Source organism: Microcaecilia unicolor, chromosome 7 (assembly GCF_901765095.1).
Source record: "Microcaecilia unicolor chromosome 7, aMicUni1.1, whole genome shotgun sequence".
Lineage (NCBI taxonomy): Eukaryota > Metazoa > Chordata > Amphibia > Gymnophiona > Siphonopidae > Microcaecilia > Microcaecilia unicolor.
In genome coordinates, this window is record NC_044037.1 from 211707408 (window position 1) to 211725075 (window position 17668).

At 43.5% G+C, this 17668-nt stretch overlaps 1 protein-coding gene across 1 annotated transcript in view; it reads right to left on the reverse strand.

Annotated features, from left to right (window-relative positions):
* Nucleotides 1-17668, reverse strand: part of ZNF804A (zinc finger protein 804A) — a 341951-nt gene that overhangs the window by 43255 nt on the left and 281028 nt on the right. The window lies entirely within an intron of this gene.

Genomic DNA, 17668 nt, shown 5'->3' on the forward strand with positions numbered 1-17668 from the left:
TTTTCTGGCTTCATTACTATCTTATATTGAACTTTTGGGTTTACAGTTCTTGCGTATGCAGATGATGTTCAGATCTTGGCTTCCATTTGTCTCAGGGACGTACAAGCCATTGCCCAGCTGAATCATAAACTACATCAGATCTCTAACTGGATAACTTCTCATAACCTCAGACTAAACCTAGACAAATGTACTACCATTTTTTAAAACTGCTCCAAGACCTGTTCCATAGTACAACCCTTACAAATTGCAGGTCATGCTTAACTTGTGGTTGGCACTATGCGGGTCTTGGGGGTGTCTTTAGATAGTTCACTATCCTTTCATCACCATATTTCTTGAACTGTGAAGACCTGTTTTTTTCAAGTTAAGGATGCTTTGCTCTGTTCATCGCTTATTCTTTACTTCTGTTCTCCATGTTCTTGTCTATGCGTTAGTCATTTTTACCTTGGATTACTGTAATGCTTTGCTGAACAGAATTAGTCTTAATGAGTTAAAGCGCTTTCAGCTCATACAGAATGCGGCCCTAAGCCTTCTTACGGGTGTTGAATGCTTTGACAATATCACCCCCCTCTTACAGGCTGAGCATTGGCTCCCTGTCTCTTATCCAATGTCTTTTAAGCTGTTGAGCTTAGTGTTCATGGTTTTACATTCTGCCTACCCTATATATCTTTCTCAATTTTTGTTGCCTTATAATCCTTCACGGACACTTCGTTCTTCACAAGGCCACCTTCTTCAGGTTTCCTCTTGCACCTCTATTCATCTTTCCTCTATTAGAAATAAACTATTTGGTGTATAGGGTCCTACCTTATGGAATTTCATCCCACTGGACCATTGTTTAGCACACTCTTTATCTGGTTTTAAGGTTAAACTTAAAAACATATTTTTTGTCAAACATTCTGATCTTAGATGCCCTTTTCTGTCCGGCTGGAATATGGGTGTCTGATAGGCTGCAGTGTTGATTTCTAGATTCTTTCTGTCCTCCTCAGTGTCTTCTCTTTTGTTCTGTATTATTGTAGTTCTTTTCCTCTTTTTCTTTCCTATATAAAATTTGTAAACCACTTTGATAGCTTTCTCATAAGCGGTATATTAAGACTTGAATAAACTTGAAAGCTATTTGTGAGGACCTATTAATATGTTATACATAGCCAGTTAGCTCTGAATATTGGGAGCTAACTGGGCTGCACCCCTGAAACTCTCCTGGAATGCTCCTGACATAGCCAGCTTCCACTTCGGCACTAACCGGTCATTTTCAGCATCAGTAACCAGTCAATTCACGCTAAAAATGACCAGATAGCCGCATACAAACGAGTTAACCAGTCGGCAGCCATTCCCACCTGGTTATCTCGCTTTGAATATCATCCGGCTTATTACCAACTAGACTACTAACCTATGGTATCTAAGTACTGCAGGTATACTGACTTATGTGGTAAATTAAATTTTGTGTTACTGTACCCAGAATATTGTGCATTCCTGCATAGAGGAACACAAATATAATGGACCCAAATATTGAGTTTGCTAAACTTTAAAAGGGCTGGTAGCTGGAAAGACAGCCCCTCCTCCCATCTCTTCCCCCCTTCCCTGCACCATGGTCTCCCAACCCCTCCCCCATCTACAAGTATCCCAGAACCAAATTACAACACCAAGTATTCCTCAATCCCCCTCACTCCATCACCAAGTACCTTTTACCCTAGATTCAGCTGCAACTATTGGGGATCTCCATGGCAGTTAGTAGGTATTGAAGGAATCTCTAGATGTCCTGGAATTAAAATGGCTGCCTCAGAATCTAGTGGTAATCTCCATTTGTCTATTCTACCCGCTGCCACTCAGAGTTGCAGTCATCTACCGCCCCCCTGATAAGTCCCTCTCTTCCTTCCTTACCGACTTTGATGCCTGGCTCTCTGTTTTTCTCGACCCCTCATCCCCATCTCTCATTCTTGGAGACTTTAACATACAAACGGATAACCCATCCGACTCATACGCTTCTCAGTTCCCCACTCTAACCTCCTCCTTCAACCTCCAGCTGAGCTCCACCACCCCTACTCACCAATCTGGCCACTGTCTTGACCTCGTCCTCTCCTCTACCTTCTCACCCTCCAATTTCTGCGCCTTAGCTCTTTCTCTCTCCGACCATCACCTGATCATCTTCACACTTCATCACCCTCCCCCTCAGTCCCACCCAACACTAACCACTTCTTCCAGGAATCTCCAGGCTGTCGACCCTCCCACCTTATCCTCTAGTATCTCTAATCTCCTCCCCTCCATCATGTCCTCCGAGTCTGTTGACAAGGCTGTCTCCACTTACAATGCCACTCTCTCCTCTGCTCTGGACACCCTTGCACCATCCATCTCCCGTCCCACAAGGTGCACTAATCCCCAGCCCTGGCTGACCCCTTGCACTTGCTACCTTCGCTCCTGTGCCCGCTCGGCTGAACGCCTCTGGAGGAAATCTTGCACCCATACCGATTTCATTCATTACAAATTCATGCTATCCTCCTTCCAGTCCTCCCTATTCCTCGCCAAACAGGACTATTACACCCAATTGACTAATTCCCTCAGCTCTAACCCTCGTCGTCTCTTCGTCACCCTGAACTCCCTCCTCAAAGTGCCCTCCGCTCCCACCCCCTCCTCACTCTCTCCTCAATCACTGGCTGACTACTTCCGCGACAAGGTGCAGAAAATCAACCTTGAATTCACCACCAAACCATCTCCTCCTCTTCACCCTATAACCCACTCCCTCAACCAACCAACCCAGGCCTCCTTCTCCTCTTTTCCTGATACCACCGAAGAGGAAACCGCCCAGCTTCTTTCCTCCTTGAAATGCACCACCTGTTCCTCTGACCCCATCCCCACCAACTTACTTAACACCATCTCTCCTACTGTCACCCCCCATCTGTCATATCCTCAACCTCTCTCTCTCCACTGCAACTGTCCCTGACACCTTCAAACATGCTGTAGTCACACCACTCCTCAAAACACCATCACTAGACCCTTCCTGTCCCTCCAATTACCACCCCATCTCTCTCCTACCCTTCCTCTCCAAGATACTTGAACGCGCCGTTCACAGCCATTGCCTTGATTTTCTCTCCTCTCATGCCATCCTCGATCCGCTTCAATCCGGCTTTCGCCCCTTACACTCGACAGAAACGGCGCTATCTAAAGTCTGCAATGATCTCTTCCTTGCCAAATCCAAAGGCCACTACTCCATCCTCATCCTCCTCAACCTATCCGCCGCTTTTGACACTGTCAATCACAATTTACTTCTTGCCACACTGTCCCCATTTGGGTTCAGGGCTCTGTCCTCTCCAGGTTCTCCTCTTATCTCTCCCACCGTACCTTCAGAGTACATTCTCATGGCTCTTCCTCCACCACCATCCCGCTCTCTGTTGGAGTTCCTCAGGGATGTGTCCTTGGACCCCTTCTTTTTTCAATCTACACCTCTTCCCTGGGCTCCCTGATCTCATCCCATGGTTTCCAATATCATCTTTATGCTGACGACACCCAGCTTTACCTCTCCACACCAGACATCACTGCGGAAACCCAGGACAAAGTATCGGCCTGCTTATCTGACATTGCTGCCTGGATGTCCAACCGCCACCTGAAACTGAACATGGCCAAGACCGAGCTTATTGTCTTCCCACCCAAACCCACTTCTCCTCACCCTCATTGTCCCAGTCTCATCTGCCCGCAACCTCGGAGTCATCTTCGATTCCTCCCTCTCCTTCTTTGCGCATATCCAGCAGACAGCCAAGATCTGTCCCTTCTTTCTCTATAACATTAGCAAAATTCGCCCTTTGCTCTCTGAGCACACCACCCGTACTCTCATCCACTCTCTCATTACCTCTCGCCTTGACTACTGCAACCTACTCCTCACTAGCCTCCCACTTAGCCATCTATCCCCCCTTCAATCCATTCAGAACTCTGATGCACGTCTTATCTTCTGCCTGGACCGATATACTCATATCACCCCTCTTCTCAAGTCACTTCACTGGCTTCCGATCAGGCACCGCATACAGTTCAAGCTTCTCCTATTAACTTACAAATGCACTCAATCTGCAGCCCCTCCTTACCTTTCTACCCTCATCTCCCCTTACGTTCCTACCCGTAACCTCCACTCTCAAGACAAATCACTCCTTTCAGTACCCTTCTCCACCAGTGCCAACTCCAGGCTTCGCCCTTTCTGCCTTGCCTCACCCTATGCTTGGAATAAACTCCCTGAGCCCATACGTCAGGCCCCCTCCCTGCCCATCTTCAAATCCTTGCTCAAAGCCCACCTCTTCAATATCGCCTTCGGCACCTAACCACTTACCTCTATTCAGGAAATCTAGACTGCCCTAATTTGACATTTCGACCTTTAGATTGTAAGCTCCTTTGAGAAGGGACTGTCCTTCTTTGTTAAACTGTACAGCGTTGCGTAACCCTAGTAGCGCTCTAGAAATGTCAAGTAGTAGTAGTAGTAGTAGTAGTAATCTCACAGTATTACCACTAGGGGTTCAGGCTAGTAATGTGGTGTTATCTTTCCATGAATAATGCAGCTTACAAGGTGAAATGCAAACTATTTATTTTTAATTCAATCATTTATTTGGATTTAGATCACAGTAATAGCTCAAGGTGAATTCAGGTAGACTAGATATTTCCCTGTTCCTGGAGAGTTTACAATCTAAAGGGTTCATTTACTAAGACACACTCTTGAATTTAGTACATGCTAATGAATTAGCATGCATTAAGTGCAATGCAGTCCATAGGTATACAATGGGCTGTGTGGCATTGAGCATGTGCTAAATCCATTAGCATGCCTTAGTACAAGGATCCCTAAGTATGTACCAGAGGCAATGGAGAGTTAAATGATTTGCCCCAAATCACAAGGAGTAGCAGCAGGATTTGAACCAGGCTTCCCTGGTTGTTAGCCTGGTATTCTAATCACTAGGCTATGCCGCCACTCCATTTTGCATAATAATGAGCTGTTTTGCATGTATTTGCATCCATTATTACCTAACGTATTAAAAAATTGTACATTGAGGGCAAATTAAATATGTTTTTGCTAGCAATAGTTAGTTCTTTAACACACATTTGTAACATTCCTTCTTAATGTATACTATCTATAATTTGTGAATAACCCAAAGGACATTATTCATAAAGGGTCGTTTTCACAGACCCTATGCTGTGTTAAGAATAGTAAGATTTTTGGTCAGGTCCCTGAACACACTACAGATGCCACATATTGAAGGGAAATAAATGAATTTCAGATTAATTTCACATTCTACTAGCCATTTGATAAAAAAGTAAACTAGATTCAGAACCTTTGCACTTGCCTGAAGGCCTCTCCTTCAGAATTAGTGAAGGAAAACATTAAAAGGTAATGCTACACAGTCCTATTTTTAAACTCATCATTTTTTTTTCTTTTTCTAATCAAATTTCCTCTTACTGGAAGGAAAAAACAAGACAGAAATAGCATAACTCAAGTGGTTATTTTACGTTATAGTCAAAAAGCCCTGTTTTAGCTAGAACGAGGAAATCAGAATTGAGATGTTCAGGTCAGGACATGTCAAATTCTGGTAGTATTTTAGAAAAGGATCTGCCAATGCAGGAATGCACATGTATGTTACAGAGACGTGTGATGGAAATGCCCATTCTACGTCAACATAGAAATCATCAAAGGAAAGAACTAGGCAACTTACATGTGAAAGGGTATACACATACACATATGAAAGGGTATTTCAGAACATACACACATGTAAGTACAAACACTTATACATGTATGTCTGCCATTTTAGAATGCTACATATATAAATGCTCCTAATTAAGTACAGAGGGAAAAACAATGGGGGATTAAGAAGGAGATCTCCCTTAATCCCTCTTGTAAAAGGCTGCCCTAAAACCAGCCCTTAAAAAAAAAAAAAAAGCTATACGTGCCCAGGAGCAGCTGTAAATCCCTACATTGAAATTTTAAGGCATCACGCACATTCTCTTGCTGAAACATGTAGATTTTGATCCCTCCCCTCCCCTCCCTTCCAAGCCTTGCCTCTTGCTATCTGCATGTAGTACAATTTTACATGTTTAAATACTAGGGATAGGCATTTATTTGCACTGACATGGGAAATGCCAATAACATATCCCATGTCGTAATCAAATGATGACAAGCAAAAAACACACAAAAATTAATATTTTAATGTTTACTGATAACAGTGCACTATTTGCAAAGAGGGCACCCATTGCGCATGTGTAAACCACTGTGCATGAACGCAAACTATGTACTGTTTAAGAAAGAGCATGCCCTTTTTAAACATAGTGCTCCCTCTTTCCAAACAGTGTGCACTCAATGATGTTGCCTGCATGACAAAACAAGAATGAATAAAATAAACGTTCCCAGAAACAAAACAAGAAATGATACAAAATGAAAATTTTCCTGCTGTTCATGCCTAGTAAATCAGGTTGTCTACGTGTATCCAAGAAACACATGTAAATCACAAACAAGGCTTCTGAAATAACCACCAAAATCTTGAAATACCATATCTACTAGTTGGAAGCAGCTTGGAAAATATACACCAAGCAATTCTAAATGGAGCCACATGTGCATCAAAACAAGGTGCTCTCAAAACATTTCAACAGAAATCATATGCTCCTGCCCAATATAATTTTAAGAGGTATAACATTGAAAAACATGTGTCTTAGGGGTCCTTCAACAAAGGTGCACTGAAAAATGGCTTGCGGTAGTGTAGGTGCAGGTTTTGGGCATGCGGCGATCCATTTTTTAGTGCGCCTGTAAAAAAGGTCTTTTTAAAACATTTTGCCAAAAATGGGCGTGCGGCAAAATGAAAATTGCCACACATCCATTTTGGGTCTGAGACCTTACCGCCAGCCACTGACCTAGCGGTAAAGACTCATGCGGTAACCGGGCAGTAATGACCTATGCGTGCCAAATGCCATTTGGCGCACGTCCATTACGGGTGTCTAAAAATAAAAAATATTTTTCAGATGTGCATATTGGACGTGTGCCAAAAATTAAATTACCACAAGAGTCACGCAGTAGTCGGGTGGTAACTCCATTTTGGCATGCATTGGGCCGCTTACGCGGCTTAGTAAAAGGGCCTCTTAGTCATTAGCTTCAGACAATCATTTGCATCCAGTTTCAATTAACCACAGTGGCAGAATCTGCATGAAAAATGCTTTAAAGTATAAAAATTATACACAATGAACGTTCAAAATTCATTTTTCAAAAATTCCAGTCGTGGAACATCAAATATCCTCTCCCCAATGCTAGCATTTTGGCAAGCAGATGCCTGTGTGTCAAGGGAAAGTCACAGCTTGCTCAAAACATTCAATAAAAAATACTAGTCAAGTCAATCATGTTGCAATGTTTGACTTAACTAGTATTTTTTATTGAAAGTTTTTGAACAAGCCATGACATTCCCTTGACACAGGCATCTGCTTGCCAAAAAGTTAGCATCAGGCAGAGGATATTTAATGTTTCATGATTAGTATTTTGGGAAAATTCAGATGAGTTTTGAATATTGTTTAAAATAATTTTGACACAGTTGAACATTTTTCATGTGAATTTTGATATATTCATTGTGGTTAATTGAAAATGGAAGTAAATGATTATAACTGAAGCTAATGCATAAGGGGTTTTCAGTCTCATATTAGGATGCTCTTACAATTACATTGGGTGGCTGCATATGATTACATTGAAGTGTACTGAGATCACCTTGTTTTGATAAATGTATCTGATAGGTGAGTCTGTGCCACTGTTTTTTCTGGTGTCTGTGATATAATTATGTGACATGAGTGTCAAGTATTAAAAATGCAGGGAACTTCTACAATTTAAAGCATGGCAATTTTTTGTTTTAGCAAGACATAAATGTCTGAAATTATAAAAAAATTATGGAAGAGCTCGTGTTCTCTTTTTGGACCTCATGAAAGGCAAGTAAAACCAAGTCAGGAGATATATCGTTAGGCCAATGAAAATTTATCACCTTAATTGTTCTTTTGTTTATTTTGTTTTAGCAAGGAAGGAATACATTTTTCCCCAGATTCTATAAAGGTTGACCACATTTTCATGCAATCCTGAAATGCGCGCGCAGCTTAATAGGTTAACGACCCATTAACAGTCAATAATTGGGTGCTAAAATTATTGATGTTAATGGGCACCAATTAAGATTTGCCCACACATCTAGCTGCATGCTAGTCTACAACAAAGGGCACCCAAATCCCATAGCACACAACCCAAAATGAGGTGTGGCCGTGGGAGGGGCATGGGTGTGTCATGGGTGTTCCGAAAAGGTGCGTGCAGTACTATAGAATTCTGGGAATGCATGCTGACATGATAGCGCTCATCTTGGATTGCAATTTATAGAATAGCTCTGAGCACCTAATTTTCAGCACCACTTACTGAGTCTGGCCCTATAGTCTTAATTTTAAGGGCCTTGCCTTATTAGTTAATGGGAGAAATCTCTTTATAAAACAAACACTGTTTTCAAAATTTTACTCTCATTTTTCTAACTTTTGGTGTTACAGAGAACATTTTATTTTAGTCACAGCAATCTATTCAACTCTTGGCCAATTTGCAATGAAATTCTGCAAACTGCATAAGCCATTACACTTTGAAGAATTCTAATAATGAGTTCTAAATGAGAATTGAATTTGTAGTAGAGTGAGTGCTTTGCGTTGCTCATCACAAAGAAAATGAAATCATACTGTCAAAGGAATTCCATTAAATTTATTGTTACTATCAAAGAGTTGGAGCCAGTGAATGAAATTCAAACTTTCTAGGTAGCTTTGGAAATACTAATGTACCTGAGGCCATCTTAAAGGATCCAGAAGTACAATGACCCTCCCCCCCTCACCCAGGATACAGACCCCCTACCTCTGCCATAGTCCTGCCAGTGGGGGTGCTGTTTCTTTAGCCCATGTTCAATAGTGAGAGACAGACTAGCTCTGCAGGACTCCAGGGAACCTGTCTGTCCTTAGCAATTCAAAATACAATATTAAAGCACCACCCCCCACTGGCAGCAATGCAGTTGGAGAACAACAGTGCAAGAGAGGAAAAATAACTCAGAATGAAAGGTTGATTGCAAGTTGCATTTTTCAGTTACCATGGGAGTTACTAAGCTGTGGTACTCGGAAAATTAAGATAAGGTAAAATGTGTTGCAACTAGTGGCTATATGAAAAGATTTGGGTACTCATGCGGTTAAAATTAGGGAACTTAAAATATCCAGTGATATTTTCTTCTGGTACTTTCTGTGAATATTTGACTGACTTCAGAATTTTGAAAAGGTACATGTGCAAGAGGAGCCATTTTGTACTCTGAGATGGCTTTTAACCCCAGAGAGGTTAACACAATTCCCACTCTTGCTCCACTCTAAACTTCATATCCAATTGAGAAGTTATTTATTTATGTATTTATTTATTTATGGTATTTGTACCCTGCATTATCCCAAGCAAGTTTGGGTTCAATGTGGCTTACGTCAAACTTTTAAAGCAAATTACAATAAGAGAACTATAACAAAAATACAAAACAATAACAGGTAAAAACATCCAAGCAGTAAGATGACTCATTTTGAAATAACAAATTAACTAAAAGAACAATCACCAACAGTGGTGAGGAATTTACTAAGGAGTCCTTTTAACAAGCTGCAGTATAAAGGGCCCTGCACTAGAGGTGGGGGCCATTTTTGCCACGCACTGAGGCCCTTTTTACTGCAGCAGGTAAAAAAGGCTGAAAATAGCCATGGCTATGTGGTAAGATTGTGCTTACCGTATGGCCAAGCGAGGAGGAGTACTTACCACCACCCACTGAGGTGGCAGTAAGGGCTCCCGTGTTAATTCAGCAGTAACTGGGTAGAGTGTGGTGCTGCCCGATTACTGCTGGGTTAGTGCTGTGCTAAAAAATATGGGCTGATTTTCCCTAGTGTAGGAAATGGCGCACGTGTTAGGCTTACTGCCACTTTGTAAAAGGGCCCCTAAATAAGAATGCTTTCAACAATTTACGAAATTTCAAGTAGTCAGTAACATATCTGAGTGTCTTGGATAGGGAATTCCACTTCTTAGTAGCTTGGTATGTGAAGCTTGAATCATGAATAGATCTGTAACGAAGATCTATTCATGATGCAAGATGGAGGAGAAGATAGTCACTCGACATCGGATGAACATTATGTAAAGGTAATTCTAATAAATACTGCATTATTCTGAGTTGTCTGAAGTTTTTTGATAAAAGAGACTTTTAGGCCTGAGTAAACATCATTACAGTAATCAAATTGGGATAACACTAAAGATTGAACTAAGGAGCAAAAAAAGGGAGTTAGAAAACAAAAGGCCTCAGTGTTTTCAATCTCCACAGAGAATTAAAGACACTAGAAATCACCACAGAAACCTGAGGTTCAAATGATATGTATTGGTTGATAGCTATTCCTAAGATTTTCAAGGTGGTAGCAAAAGGGTAGGACACATTGAGGCCTCTCCTGCCCATTGAAATAGCTTCCCACTGCCTAACCAGGGATATTCCTAACCAGGGATGCTTACTTTATTTCTTGTCTATTAGATTGTAAGCTCTTTGAGCAGACACTGTCTTTCTTCTATGTTTGTGCAGCGCTGCGTATGCCTTGTAGCGCTATAGAAATGCTAAATAGTAGTAGTAATATTCGATGGCACTTAACTGGATAGTACTGTACTCTCTCATTACCTCTCGCCTTGACTACTGCAACCTACTCCTCACTGGTCTCCCCCCTTCAGTCCATTCAGAACTCTGCTGCACGTCTTATCTTCTGCCTGGACCGATATACTCACATCACCCCTCTCCTCAAATCACTTCACTGGCTTCCGATCAGGTACTGCATACAGTTCAAGCTTCTCCTACTAACCTACAAATGCACTCGATTTGCAGCCCCTCCTTACCTCTCTACCCTCATCTCCCCTTACGTTCCTACCCGTAACCTCCGCTCTCAAGACAAATCCCTCCTTTCAGTACCCTTTTCCACTACCGCCAACTCCAGGCTCCGCCCTTTCTGCTTCGCCTCACCCCATGCTTGGAATAAATTCCCTGAGCCCATAAGCCAGGCCCCCTCCCTGCCCATCTTCAAATCCCTACTCAAAGCCCACCTCTTCAATGTCGCATTTGGCACCTAACCACCTGACCTCTATTCAAGAAATCTCGACTGCCCCAACTTGTCATTTCGTCCATTAGATTGTAAGCTCCTTTGAGCAGGGACTGTCCTTTTTTTGTTAAACTGTACAGCACTGCGTAACCCTAGTAGCGCTCTAGAAATGTCAAGTAGTAGTAGTAGTAGTACTGTTGAATATCCCCTGAGACCGCCCAAACAAAAAGTGGGCAGGTCAGTGGTGGTGCTGGGGGCAGCACTGGGGAGGATCCCCAGGTTATACAGGTGCCAATAATATTCAGTGCCAGCACCCGCATAGCTAAGTGGCTTCATTTAGGACAACTCAATAGCTGAACATAGGGCCATTACCTGCATAATAATAAATATAAAGCAGCCCCCAAGCCCTGTCTTGTCCCCCATAACAAAATCCCCTCTTTCCCTCCCCGCCAGCCCACATCAAGAAGACCCTCCAGCAAGACCCTCCTCCCCCCAACTGTGAAGGTAAGCCCTCAGGCTTACCTACATTCCTGGTGGTCCAGCAGGGCACTGGCAGCAAGAGCACAGCCTCCTCACTCCTGTCCCCTTGCGGCACCTCTGTAAAATGGCTACTGTGACCTCAACAACCAGGGATATTGGTAAGCCCAGGAGCTTACCTTCATGGTTGGGGGTTGGAGGAGGTCTTGTGGGTGGGGGCTTCTTGATGCGGACTGGGGGAGAGAAGGAGGGAGAGGGGGCCATTGGTGCGGGGGGAGGGGAAGGGACGGTGTTCGGGGGCTTACTTTAAAAAAAAAAAAAAGGTTATGCAGGTTCTGGCCTGATATTCAGCTTGGGCTGCATAACTCTTATGTGGCGCCGGCTGAATATCGGCTGCACCCGCATAAGCTCCAGGTGGGTCAAGTTATTCCCGATATTCAGTGCCTGTGCCTGGACATGGCTTGGTACTGAATATCGGGGGGTTAATTTAGGCAGCGAAGATCAGCGTTTAAAAAAACGCTTGCCGCCACCGGCTGAATATTGAGAGGATAATCAATAGTGAAGCTTTTATTAGTCACTGGGTGGGCAAAACTGGTTAGGATTAGGAACTTGGTTTTATCCTTATTCAGTTTTAATTTAAAATTGGCAGTCCAAGATTCCATCAGATCCAGGCAAGATTTCATCTAAATTTTCTTTAAATGATATGTAAATAGTGACATCATCAGCATAAATAAAGGTATTACAGCCATTCAATTCCAATAATCTACCTAGTTCCCGGTGGTAATCAGCAGCGTGGCCACGTTGGCATGCACTGCATGGTTACCACACGGGTAGCGTGTGAGCCCTTACTGCTAAGTCAATAGCTGGTGGTAAGGCTCAGTCCATAAACAGACACACACGTTTTAATTTTTGTGCACGCCCGTTAAAAATGGCCTTTTTTCCTAGCCGCAGTAAAAAGTGGCCCAGCGCGCGCCCAAAAGATGTTCCCACACTACCATAGGCCATTTTTTACCACGGCCTTGTAAAAGGACCCCCATACTATTTTATAATTTACACATGTATTTATTATTTATTTATTTTAAAACTTTGTATACCACCTGCACTCTGGGGAGGTCTATTTCAATACTTACAATTTGTTTTGGGCTATCACCTCAGAGTCTCCATTGAAGGGGTTCTTGTTGGTTTCACAGGGGCAATGGTTTTGAGAAGCCTTGGGGATAAGTGATTTGTCACTTAGGGGCCCTTTTACTAAGCTGTTTAAGCATCTACGCACACTCAACGCGCGCCAAAATGGAGTTACCGCCTGACTACCAAGTGGCTCGTGTGGTAATTTCATTTTTGGCGCGTGTCCAAAAAATAATATTTATTTTTGGATGCACATATTGGATGCACACCAAGTGGCATTTGACACGCACAAGTCATTACCACCTGGTTACCACGTGAGACTTCACCACTAGGACAATAGCTGGCGGTAAGGTCTCAGACCCAAAATGTACACACGGCAATTTTCATTTTGCCACACGTCCATTTTCGACAAAACTTTTAAAAAGGCATTTTTTAGAGGTGCGCTGAAAAATTATTCTGTGCACGCCCAAAACACGCGTCTACACTACCGCAGGCCATTTTTCAGCGTGCCTTTGTAAAAGGGCCCATAAGTCCTGTATACTAGGGAAGAAATGCATTCTTATTCATTAGTTGCTAGATTATCTGCCCTCTATTTGGTACTGGAGAAACAGTCTTCACACAGTGATGTTATGGGAATCCTTTGGAGCACATATATCATTAAAAAGACAGAAAAGATTTTTATCTGTCTGGGGTGCATTGTTGCAGAAGTTATCCCCTGTGGCACATAGTTAAGTTTTGAATTGCTTTCCTGCTATCCAGTAACGTGGAGGGGATAATCGAATGGGGGCACCCATCTCTAAGGACGGCCCTGTAAAGGGGCGGGGCAACCTGTATTATCGAAACAAGATGGACGCCCAAATTTTGTTTTGATAATACGGTCGGGGATGCCCAAAGCATGAAATTTAGGTCGACCTTAGAGATGGTCGTTCCCGGTTTTCGGCAATAATGGAAAGCGAGGACGCCCTTCTCAGAAATGACCAAATCCAAGCCATTTGGTCATGGGAGGAGCTAGCATTCGTAGTGCACTGGTCCCACTAACTGAATGGAAAAAGCCCTTCCCTTACCGATCCGGAAAGGAACAGGCATGTATGAAGGAAATTGCACGCAAATGAGCTGCTTGCTGTTAGCTCATTTGCACATTTGCATGTGGATGTTTCTGTGAGAAAGACATTCATGCCTTTGCTATGCCTCCAACACCCTCTTTGGTTATTTATTTGGATTTTGGATCACAAGTAGCAGCAGTAGGATTTGAACCAGCCACCTCCAGATTGCAAGACCAGTGCTCTAAACACTAGGCCACTCCTCCACTCTACTCCATTCCCTTGAAATTTGGCAATCCATATGGGTGGCAGTTGAGGACGTCCAACATGTTTGAAAGAAGGATGTCCATGCCTTCGTTATGCCTCCGCTGACACACACATACCCCACCCCCCCCCGGGATGGCAAAATTTCAAGGGATTGGAGGAGTGGCCTAGTGGTTAGAGCACTGATCTTGCAATCCAGAGGTGGCTGGTTCAAATCCCAGTGCTGCTACTTGTGATCCAAAATTCAAATAAATAAATAAATAAATAAAGAGGGTGTCAGAGGCATAGCAAAGGCATGGATGTCCTTCTGACAGAAACATCCACATTTAGGACATCCTCAACACCCATCACAGGGATGGAGGCATAGCAAAGGACATACTCTAAAAAGACAAACATTTTTGAAGTTGTTTTTTTCGGGGTGGGATATGGTTAGTGACCACTGGGGAAGTCAGGGGAGGTCATCCGGTCAGTTCGGGCACCTTTTTGTGCCTTGGTCGTGAAAAATAATGGACCAAGTAAAGTCGGCCAAATGCTTGTCAGGGATGCCCTTCTTTTTTCCATTATCGGCTGAGGACCCCCATCTGTTAACCACGCCTCTGTCCCGCCTTCGTTACAATGCCAACACACCCCCTTGAATTTTGGTCATCCCTGTGACGGAAAGCAGTTGAGGACGCCCAAAATCGGCTTTCGATTATGCCAATTTGGGCGACCTTAGGAGAAGGACGCCCATTTCCCGATTTGTGTCGGAAGATGGTTGCCTTTCTCCTTCGAAAATAAGCAGGATAATAACATAGTAGATGACGGCAGATGATGGTCTATTAAAGAAGCATAATCCCTAGTGGTAGTAGCACGAGAATACTGCTAGGGGCACCATTTTGGAGATTGCTCTGGCAGGGCAGGAACAACTGGGGACAGTTCCTGCCCTTGGACCACTGGACCACCAGGCACTTAATGATGAAGAGGGCTCCTTGGGGGGGGGGGGGGTCATGATCATAGAGGTTGGGGGCTCTAATAGGCTCTATTGCCCCTTTACGTTTAGGCTAGGAAGCATTGGGCTGTGAATTGGGGACCAATACTCCCGGTATGGGGGTTATTTTACTTTGATTTTATGGCCATATTGTAGCTTTTACATAGTAAAGAGCTGATTTACATTCTTTTGTATCTCACTACTATGTAACCCACTGAGACCTAAACATTGCCACATTAGGACAAGACAAGCTGCATTACAGCCCTTAAAGCCCTAACACAGCTTGATAACATTTCCCCTAAATCTATTGAACGTTTTGAAATATCACATTGAATACTGCCAGAGGTCGCATATCTTCCGTGTCCACAGGGTCCAGTTAAGTGCCACTACATATCCCCTTCGAGCATAGTGATCAGGTTTTAGGTGACCAAGAGCCTCTTCTGCCTGCTTAAAACCCTTTGAATATCTATCCCTGAGTTCATTGCGCACTGAATCTGACTCTGACAAGCCAATCAACTTTTTGTTGATGTTTTCCATAAAAAGCAACTTTTAATCTCCCAAATAAAAGTGACTAAATTTACAAGAAGTAAATAAAACTGAGATCTGGCAAACTATGTGCTCTGCATATAATAACTGATTGTTGCTATTTACAGAGCAGCAAACACCTTGACTGCTAAAAAGGTGGGCATGGCATGACAAATCCTGATATGCAGACAGTGAATAATTTGCATAGCTAGTCCTCAAATTGCTGAGTTCTTACCAAAATACTCTACAAAATTTTGAACAATATAATTGAGCTGAATCAATATATTATTTTCCATTAAATTATAGAAAAATGATCATAAATTATTTTCAATACTGACAACTACACAGCAATTTACAGATAATGTAAATATAGTTGAATACTTTTTATCTGGAATGGATGGAACCAGGTTTGCTTGGTATAATGGATTCTTCCAGAAAATGGAAATTGCAACTGATGAGAGTTTTCCTGTATAATGGAACATATAAATTTCACTAAGGGGTCCCCTTATGAAGTTGTGGGAAAAAGGGCCTGCAATGGCATCAGCACATGTTTTTGCTGTACGCCGAGGCCCCATTTTATTGCAGCGGGTAAAAGGTAGATTTCCCTTTTCTTAACAAAATGGCCATGCGGCAAGTGAACAACTTGCCGCGTGGCCATTTCAAGGTGGGGGAGCACTTACCGCCACTAACTGAGGTGGCGGTAAGGGCTCCCGTTCTAATCTGGCAGTAACCAAGCAGCACACGGCACTGCCTGATTACCGCTGGGTACACACTGGCGCTACAAAAATTGAAATATTTTTGCAGCACTGGAAATAGCGCGCACTGCGGGTGGGAACTACTGCGAGGCTGCTGTGGTAGCCCAGCGGTACTTCCCTTTTAGCAAGTGGTAAGACTGCATTGGGCTTACCACCACTTCGTAAAAGGGCCCCTAAATTTTGGATTATGATTTAACCAAATCACAGAATAAGGGAAGAGATCCATAACTTTTTTCAGACTGAGGGAATTTTCAGAAAACGGAATTTCAGACTTTAAAATACACAAGTTACAATAAGCATGTTAATGTGAGTGTTAACCCATATAGGGGGTCTTTTACTAAAGATTAGCTCGTTATCTGCAACAGGGCCCATAGGAATAAAATGGGCCCTGCTGCAGATAACTCGAGCTAATCTTTAGTAAAAGACCCCCATAATTAACTATACCACTCCAAAGTGTAGATAATTTTTTTGTTAATGGGTCTGCATTGTTTTTTCAACATTTAACAAACTATTTTTCCTCATACTGATAACTAATAAAGGTGCCCTTTTACTAAGCTGCAGCAAAACTTGGCCCTAAGGTCATTGTACTGCAGCAGTAAGACCCCAAATTCTATATTTGGCGTGCTGAGTAGCACATGTAAATTTGTGCATGTGGCCAATTTACGTGCGCTACTAAATTATGTAATGAGCCAATTAGTCTTGAATATTGGCAGATAATGACTAATTTGACATAGTTGGAATTTACACGCACTTCTTTTTAGGCGTATTCTTTAATATGTAGCGCTTGTAAATTCCAACGTACAGAGTCAAAAAGGGGGCGTGATCATGGAAAAACTGTGGGCATGTCAGGGTCATCAATCACATCTACGCCAGGGGCATAGCCAGACTTCAGCGGGAGGGGGGTCCAGAGCCCGAGGTGAGGGGGCACATTTTAGCCCCCCCCTGGCGCTGCCGACCCCCCCCCCCGCCATTTTTAAACCCTCCTTCCACCATTTTTCACCTCTCCATCGCCAGCACCACCTTTGAGCCCCCCCCCCCAGCGCCAACCCTTTCGACTCCCTCTTCCCGTCGCTGCAAACCCTCCCGTGCCACCGCCGTCGGATGCCTTTGCTGGTGGGAGTCCCCAATCCCTGCCAGCTGAAGTCCTCTTCTCCGGCACGGCTGCGTTGCTGATCTGCAAGGGCAGGCTTCTGTTTCTATGAGTCTTACGTGCAGGATGTACGTGCAGGACGTCAGACTCACAGAAACAGAAGCCTGCTCTTTCAGATCAGCAAACATGGCTGCGCTGCAGAAGAGGACTTCGGCTGGCGGGGTTGGGGACCCCCGCCAGCAAAGGTACCTGATGGCGGTGGGGGAGGGTTGGCGGCGGGAGGGGGGGGTCGAAGGGGTTGGCGGCGGGCAGGGCCAAATCTACAGGGGCCCATGCACCC